Consider the following 7,475-nt stretch of genomic DNA (forward strand, 5'->3'; position numbering starts at 1 on the left):
TCGTGGCCACCCTCACCTGGGACGTAGAGAGAACCATCCGGGAGGCCCTGGCACGAAGCCCGGACCCCGGGACTGGACCAAAGAACAGACTTTACGTCCCACCAGAGGCAAGGGCTGCAGTCCTGGACTTCTGTCACGGCTCTAAGCTCTCCTGTCATCCAGGGGTGCGAAGAACCGTGGCAGTTGTCCGGCAGCGCTTCTGGTGGGCGTCCCTGGAGGCCGACGTCCGGGACTATATCCAGGCCTGTACCACCTGCGCCAGGGGCAAGGCCGACCATCGCAAGGCTCCGGGACTGCTACAGCCGCTGCCCGTGCCTCATCGCCCCTGGTCCCACATCGGCCTGGATTTTGTCACGGGCCTCCCGCCGTCCCAGGGAAACACCGTGATCCTCACGATAGTGGACCGATTCTCCAAGGCGGCCCACTTCGTGGCCCTCCCGAAGCTCCCAACGGCCCAGGAGACAGCGGACCTCCTGGTCCACCATGTCGTCCGCCTGCATGGGATACCATCAGACATCGTCTCCGATCGCGGTCCCCAGTTCTCCTCGCATGTCTTGAGGAGCTTTTGCCGGGAACTGGGGGCCACGGTCAGTCTCTCGTCCGGGTATCACCCCCAGACCAACGGGCAAGCAGAGCGGGCCAATCAAGAAATGGAGCAAACACTGCGTTGTGTGACAGCCGCGCACCCGGCGGCCTGGAGTACTCATCTGGCCTGGATCGAGTACGCCCACAACAGTCAAGTGTCATCAGCCACCGGCCTCTCCCCCTTTGAGGTGTGTTTGGGGTATCAGCCCCCATTGTTCCCGGTGGTTGAGGGAGAGGTCGGTGTGCCCTCGGTCCAGGCCCACCTGCGGAAGTGCCGTCGGGTGTGGCGTGCCGCCTGTTCTGCTTTGTTGAAGGCCCGGATGAGGGCGAAGACCCATGCAGACCGGCGGCGGACCCCGGCCCCTACGTATCGCCCCGGGCAGGAAGTGTGGTTGTCCACAAAGGACATCCCGCTACAAGTGGCCTCCCCAAAACTGCAGGACAGATACATAGGACCGTTTAAAATTCTCAAGGTCATCAATCTCGCCGCAGTGAGGCTGGAAGCCGAAGCCTCACTGCGGATCCATCCAGTATTTCATGTGTCAAAGCTCAAGCCCCATCACACCTCGCCCCTCTGTACACCCGGTCCGGCACCACCTCCTGCCCGGATCATCGATGGCGAGCCGGCTTGGACAGTGCGCCGGTTGTTGGACGTCCGACGGTTGGCCGGGGCTTTCAATATCTGGTGGACTGGGAGGGGTACGGTCCCGAAGAACGCTCCTGGGTGAAGAAGAGCTTCATCCTGGACCCGGCCCTCCTGGCCGACTTCTACCGTCGCCACCCGGACAAGCCCGGTCGGGCGCCAGGAGGCGCCCGTTGAGGGGGGGGTCCTGTTGTGTGGGCTGCTGAAGAGGAGGTACTGCTGGCCCACCACCACCAGAGGGCGCCCTGCCTGGAGTGCGGGCCCCAGGCACCAGAGGGCGCCGCCGCCTCACGTGAGCAGCTACGGTGACAGCTGTCACCCATCACCTGAGACAGCTGACGGCAATCATCTGTGGGGTATATCAGCAGGACGGCACCTCCACCTCATTGCCGAGATATCGTTTCTACCAGAGAGGTAACGTATCGAAGCTACGGAGTGTATCTTTTTGGATTGTGCTAGTTTGTGGATTACTGTTCCAACGAGAGGTGGAGGTAACTTCCCTGCTGTTCGGAGTCCTGGGTGCAAACGCGCCCCCATCTAACTGTCCTTTGTTCCTCGCCAGCAGTACCAGGTCCGACACGCGGAGGCAGTGGCCACCTGGGAGTTCGGGACTTGGCGGCTCCAGTATTCCCGGGGTCCTGTGGCGGAGGAAGCCGTGTGGTTCCGGTCTTACCTTGGAGAGGCGTCTCCTATCTTCGAGCCTGCCCACACGACACTTTTGTGAATTGACTGTTGTCCATTGCTGTGATTGGTTGTATTCGTTGTGCACATTCACAACAGTAAAGCTTTGTTATTTTGACTTACTCCATTGTCCGTTCATTTGCGCCCCCTGTTGTGGGTCCGTGTTCCTACACTTTCCCAACATGGCCACCGTCTCCGAATGTCGGATCTGGTACTGCTGGCAAGAAGCAGAAACAACAAGATGTGGGTGTGTGCACACCCAGTAACAGCAATGGTGGAGATTCCACCTCCACCTCTCATCCACACTTGTGCAGCTCCTGTCACACAGCACTTATCTGGTGGGGTGTAAAGCGAAGCTGTCGCCGGTCACGCCAATCTCCAGATAGTGCACTCCACAGGAAAAAACAGCTGCAAAAAATTAGTTTACTAGACACAGTTATTTATACGGCTGAGATTGTTACCTTCACAGGTCGATGATATCTCGGCAACGAGGTGGAGATGACGTCCGGGTTTTATGGAGTAGCATGATGAAGTGTTGATGGGTGACAGTTGTCATGAGATGATGAGTGACAGCTGTCACCCCCGGCTGTGTCTGTGGCGGCAGCGCCCTCTTGTGCCTGAAGCCCGCACTCCAGGCAGGGCGCCATCTGGTGGTGGTGGGCCAGCAGTACCTCCTCTTCAGGCGGCCAACACAACAAATATGCCGGATTATAGCAGGATGCTAATTTCCATCCGTAGTCCCAGTAACATAGAAAGACTAAGACCACACAACATTGTGACAGAAAAACAATTAAAACAGAATACACATACAAATATTTACAATTCAAAGTAACAATAATTGATAGATAATAAGTAGCTGACAGGTGGAGGAACCAAAAGAGTTTCATGATGGGTGTTGAGATGCAAAAGTACTGTATTAAAGTGACAAGTGCTATGTGCAAAAGTGTTTCAGTGCCTGGTTGTAATTGCACATTACAGTACTAGGTTGTATTGCACGTTGCCCAGTACACTCATTTGCACATACACAAGTGTAAATATTACACAGGGTGTCATACACAAGTTTATTGTGTAAAGACTACTAATCCATTTAATAAAATAAAATACACAAGGGTGTTGTGTACATATAATTGAAAAGGAAACTCAAATGGTGCCTCCACGGTGGAATTGTATTTTAGACTACAGATGGTTGCACGTCTGATTTGCCAGGAACCAAGCTTTCAGTTGTCCTTTGAAAGTAATGAAAGTGGTGTTCTCCCTGCTTTTATTTATTTATTCAAACAAACACAACCAAATAGTAGCATAACTTTAACAAGAATCACTAGTGAATAATGTCCTCCAGTTTTGCTAAGACGCTGAGGTGGATTTATGACTAATATGAGACATTATGACCGCCCCCAAATTCTGATTGGCTCATCTACTTTCTGGGGAGCCACATGTTTGTTATTATTAAAATCTCAAGCATGTATTTTTATTTCAGTTACTGTTAGCATGCAAATTAATGCAAATCTCACAGTGGCACCCGTTTGCACACGAGGTACCAATAACACTGAATCCCATTGCTTAGTGTCATTGAGCTAGAGCCATGATTCCAAAATAATGTTATTATCAGTATGCAAATATATGCAGACATGACAGTTGCGCCATCCACTTCACATGAGGGACCAATTATTTAAATATAAATGTAAATATCCACTGCACTGATCAGAAACCCCTCAAAATTAAGAACAGGTTTCATTGTGAGATCTACTCCACATATTGATGATGGGAATCCTGGGTTTCCACCATTCAGACCTACTGAGAGATCGTGTTTCCTCAAAGATCGTGTTCCCTTTTTAATATGAATAAATATGCACAAACTCCCCAAAGCTCAGGAGAAATATCTGTTGCGCTTCTTCATTCTGTCCAGGAGATGTCACTATAGAGCACGATGTAAATGCTTCGAACTGTGAAGCCTTTTTTGACATATTGGCTCGTAGCTTCAGAAAGCTTTGTTTTGCTGCTTACACTTGGCACGGCGAACACCGGCTCCTCTCTCACACTGACGTCAGCCACCTCTCATCCTCACAGCTGTTTAATGAGGGCTTCAGGGGCGGAACCAGAGGCGGACAAGACCACCCCCCCCCCCCCCCCAAAAATAAAATAAATTAAAAATCCCTGCCAAATGCTGTTTCTGGACCCTCTATTCAGCAACAAGTGACTCAGCTAGATACATTTTTACCCAACCATGATTCAGCAAGGGTGTTCACTTTTTTAGCCACAGACATTTCAAGTGTTCTCTGTTACTTATCATCATAACATCATAGCATCACATTCAAGATTGTACAATACAAGTTTAACTTAATAAAAAAAACAGGTTATAACGTTTGTTTTCTCTGTGGTGTAATTTGTGGTAAAATATGTGCCGAAAGTGCAGGAAATGGCACCTAAAAATTAAAAGATTTCTGGGGGCCTTCCCTCCCAGACATCCCTCCTTTGTCATGCCTTACTTGTTTGCGAATCCACGCCCCCCCCCCCCATCCCCACCCCCACCCTTTACAAAATCCTCAATCTGCCCCTGAGCAGAGGGGCCATATGGGTGCCACTTTCTTCAAAAATTACATTTGCAAATAGTGACATGCAACTGAAAGGCATGCTTTTTATTTAAATTCAAATGTATATATATTTTCAGGAATTACCCTGGATTACTTTGAACAGAAGAACGCCAAGGCACTTCACAAGGGTACGTCTAACCTTACTTACTGCCATGGACAAACACGTAGGTAACAGTGGTTAGGAAAAACTCCCTCTGGCTTTTTTTGAGGAAGAAATTTCAAGCAAGCCAGACTCAGGAGGAGGACAAACTGCTTAGGCCTGGTTAGTCTAAATTTAACGCTTAAAACTACACTTGATAAGATTGCGCCTCCTCTTTTAAAGTCACGCCCTCCTAAGGCACAGTCACCTTGGTTCAATGATTATTTGCGTGACCTCAGGCAGAAGGCTAGAGGTTTGGAACGGAAATGGCGTTGTTCCAAATTACAGGTGTACCGCCTTGTGTGGCGGGATGCTATGCTATTTTAGATTATAAGCATGCACTACTGGCCACGAAGCGGACCTACTACTCTGATTTGATCAGTAAAAACAAACATAACTCAAAGTTTTTGTTTGACACGGTCGCATTTCTTATTCACGGGCAGCCACCTGTTAGTCATTCTCCCTTTTCAGCACAGGATTTCTTGGATTATTTTGAGAAGAAAATAGAAGATATTAGGCTGAGCATATCTCAGCATGCCTCGGTCCAGCCATTAAAACCTGCTATGGAGGTGGGCGCTGCCATTGAGGTGTTACCTAGATTGACAGAATTTAATAGTATTTCATTGGCGTGCTGACGAAACTTGTGGTATCTACAAAAAGCACAACCTGTTTATTTCATCCCATACCAACAAAATTGTTTAAGGACCTGTGGCCCACTCTTGGGCTGACTGTGCTGGAAATTATTAATCTGTCATTCACCTCTGGATCTGTTCCGAAATGTTTTAAATCAGCAGTGATTAAACCATTACTTAAGAAATCTAATCTTGACCCTAGTGTATTGAAAAATTACAGGCCGATATCAAATCTATCATTCTGTTCCAAAATTTTAGAAAAGGTGGTTTCACGGCAGCTTGTAGACCACCTCACTGAGAATGATCTTTTTGAGCCGCTGCAGTCTGCTTTTAGGAAATATCACTCCACAGAGACAGCGCTCACTAAAGTAGTGAATGATCTTCTGCGAGCAATGGACTCAAACACCACTATGGTTTTGGTGTTGTTAGATCTCAGTGCTGCGTTTGATACCATGGATCATCATATTTTGCTCAATACGTTAGAGAATTTTTTGGGGATTACTGGAAGTGCCCTTGGCTGGTTGACGTCATATGTGTCCAGTCCTTTTCAATGTGTCTTGTATAATGGCACTACCTCTGACCTTGCTGACATGAGATTTGGGGTTCCACAGGGATCTGTTTTAGGCCCCTTGCTTTTCTCCCTGTATGTGGCACCCCTTGGGCGTATACTGCAGAGTTTTGGGGTGGCCTTTCATTGTTATGCTGATGATACTCAGTTGTACATGCCAATAACTGTGGGAAATCTCACTCCCATAAAATCCCTGGAGGACTGTCTTCTATCAGTGAGAAGTTGGATGTCTAGTAACTTCCTACTTTTAAACTTTGATAAGACTGAAATGATGGTTCTTGGTCCAGCGAGACATCAGCATCAGTTTGACCAGTTGGCGCTCAGCCTGGGTTCGTGTGTCATACACATGCCCGTATATAGAGGTCAGGGGGTTCAACCGAACTCCCCCCAGAGAATTCTGCTGATTTTTTTCTGCTGATTTTTTTCTGATCTGGATATCAACGTTATGTATTTTCTTTTCATTGATAATAAGCAACAAGCACTAACTGTTACACAGCTATTATCACACACCCTCAAGTTTCAATTTCCTCTGCCAGAGTAATCCCTTAAATGATGAAAGGGGAAACTGCTAGATAAACTTTTCCCATGGGGTTGAGAATTTTTGCTCCCTGGTCCCTATCCTCCTCTGATATCAAACAGATTAGTAGGCTTGTAAATACCTATGTAGACACACAATTACACTTGTCTGGTTTGTAAAAACATGTTTGTATGTATAAGGTGAGAAATAAAGGGAGTTTCTCCTTCCTGTTGCAAATACTGTATAGGTGCAAATATTCGCGTAGGATTTATTATGCGAATTTCGCGAGTTAAACAAGGTCGCCAAATTAAATACCGCTATTTTAATACATAACGTACATATACGTACATATTCATAATGTAAACGCGAATATTAATACAGCTAAATACGAGGTCTGTTAGAAAACTATCCGACCTTTTTATTTTTTGCAAAAACTATATGGATTTGAATCATGTGCGCTTGCATCAGCCAACCTTGAACCTTCGTGCACATGCGTGAGTTTTTTCACGCCTGTTGGTTGCGTCATTCGCAACCGACAGGCAGGTATAAAGTTTGCATTAATGTTATCTTGGTTCTTCCTGGGTGGTTCTTATGGCAACTGATCCAATCCCAAGCAAGGACTATTTGTATATAAAAATGTATTTCCTAAAATGATACATTTTGGGTTTCAAATGAAATTTATGTAGCTTTTTATCCCTCGAAATCCTCAAAAAGCTTCTGCTTCGGGGGGCTTCACCCCCCTGAGCCCCCCACAAGGGCATTGCCCCTCGACCCCACCAGGGGCCCTGCGGCCCACTGGACCCCCAACTCAAGGATTTGAACCCCCCCTTTCACATTCCTATATACGGCCCTGATACATCATACGGACAAAATGAGGAACCTTGGGGTAATTTTTGATCCCATGTTGTCTTTTGACCTCCACATCAGGGATGTTACTAGGACTGCTTTTTTCCATCTGAGAAATATAGCGAGGATCCACCCCATCCTGTCCATGGCTGATGCTGAGACCCTGATTCATGCTTTTGTTTCTTCTAGACTAGATTATTGTAATGTTCTATTTTCAGGGTTACCACAGTCCAGCATTAGGGGTCTTCAGCTGGTTCAGAATGCTGCCGCCAG

The sequence above is a fragment of the Thalassophryne amazonica genome, chromosome 2 (genome assembly GCF_902500255.1).
Source record: "Thalassophryne amazonica chromosome 2, fThaAma1.1, whole genome shotgun sequence".
Classification (NCBI taxonomy): Eukaryota; Metazoa; Chordata; class Actinopteri; order Batrachoidiformes; family Batrachoididae; genus Thalassophryne; species Thalassophryne amazonica.